Raw genomic sequence first — 1,908 nt, 5'->3', positions numbered from 1 at the left:
GTTTATTAATGGTTTATAGGATAGCTAGATATCTAATTTAACTAAAGAAAACTAGAAAAAGAATTGTTCAAAGTTATGTTTAACATTTTAATTTCTCATACCAACATCATAGAGGATCTCATAGTTAATAGGCGAGAGTAAAAATAAGCATTGCGATGTACCTGGAAACTATATTTACATATCATAATAGTTTGCAGTTTCATGGATCAGATAATTTGGATCAAATTTTATCACATTTCTATTAGTGGAGAGGAGAGTTTCGGTAATATGATACGATGATCGTGAGATGAAATTGTGCACATAATGCCTTATTTATAATGTTTCAAGTGATACAAGTTTAATAATGCTTCAATCATGTTTTGTTGCTTATTTATTATGTTAGTAAAGATTTATTATGATGTGATGTAATTTTTTTTTTTTGTAGATATAAGGTATCATGGCAGATCTTCCAGCACCACTCCGTGGATCCACCGTCCTTAGGGTTGTTGGAGAGTCGTAAGTATTTTTTTATTATTTGTATTTCAAGTTCTTTAATTATAACATATATCTTATGTCTTAATATTACTTATATGTAGATTTACTCCCGACGGCCATCGAGTATCGACATATATCACACGGAAATTTAAGGAAAGAGTCTGCATATCTGAGACTACATGGAGACATGTAGATGTTGCAACTAAGGATTTTTATTATCAAGAATTTGTGGTAAGTAAATTGAATATGTACATTATATGTATCCTTTAATATACTAAAATTATATTTTTTTTAATTGCAGAAAAAATATACGTGGGAGGATGGGCACGTGGTAGAATTTGCAGCAACTTGGAATATTTATTGTGCCAAGTTGTACAAAGACCTATTATACTATGTGAGAAAGGATGTCACACGACCAGATTAAGTATCCGACGAGATCTGGAGTGCATGGACGACCACTTGGTCTATAGAAAGATGGCAGACAAAGGCTCTAAAAGCAAGAGCGAATAGGAATACAGAGCCAAGTGGCCCGAGTACCGGATCTGCTCGGCATACATCAAGATCTCGATCTATTGTTGAGCACACTATGGATCTGGTGATTTTAATTTAAAGTTATATAAATCAAATTTTTATTTATTAATAAACTTGTATAATTTTAGCCAAACTTATTTGTGCATGCAGGAGCGTTCTTTATAAAGACAACCTACTTGCCTGGAGATCTTTCTCAAGACTCACCAGAGAAAGGATGACACATATGTTGATGCTTGATCAAAGAACATTGGGGTTTGAATTATTAACTTGCAATTTATATTTAATCTTTAATAATGAATAATTAACTTTAATAATTATGTATAAGATATAAATTGTAAATTTTTTCTACACTGGAGGAAATGACAAACATGGTTGCTCAGACATCTCAACCACCAGTAGAGGGAGGGGAGTCACAAGATCTATCCACCCAGGAAATAAATGAAATTTATTATGATGTTGTGGGTGGAAGGACAAAGAACTCCTCCCTCTACGGCCTTGGCTCCCAGGCCAAGATGGTATTTGATCGCTTGAGGACTCCTAGGGGTCGTGCGAGTTCCTCTTCTTCTTCTTCTTCTGAGGTGGAGTCATTAAGAAAAGAAAACCAAGAATTGAAGACTCAGATGACTACCATGGATCAGTGGTGGGAGAAGCAGTGGGCTGCTCAGGAGCATGCATTGGCCCAGATGCAAGCAATCATTGCTAGATGGGACCCATCACAGCAGCCTCATTCACAGCAGCCCTAGTCAGAGGAGACCCGAGACCCATCAGACTCCGCCGATGTTTAGATTTTTTTGAGGTATGTTTAACTATAACTTGATTTTTTTAAGAAATTTCTTATAAATTAGTTAAGTCAAATATATTTATTCTATTGCAATATTATAAGATGTTTATCTTAAGTATTTT

At 34.6% G+C, this 1,908-nt stretch overlaps 1 long non-coding RNA gene across 1 annotated transcript; it reads left to right on the top strand.

Moving 5' to 3' along the window:
- Window positions 1-574: 574 nt before the first annotated feature.
- Window positions 575-1,505, top strand: LOC122022721. The gene is made up of 3 exons (XR_006123073.1): window positions 575-705; window positions 776-1,069; window positions 1,156-1,505. It is a non-coding gene; the product is annotated as an uncharacterized LOC122022721 (long non-coding RNA).
- The last annotated feature ends 403 nt before the right edge of the window (window positions 1,506-1,908 follow it).

Source organism: Zingiber officinale, chromosome 9B (genome assembly GCF_018446385.1).
Source record: "Zingiber officinale cultivar Zhangliang chromosome 9B, Zo_v1.1, whole genome shotgun sequence".
NCBI lineage: Eukaryota > Viridiplantae > Streptophyta > Magnoliopsida > Zingiberales > Zingiberaceae > Zingiber > Zingiber officinale.
This window is presented reverse-complemented; position numbering and strand designations above follow the sequence as displayed.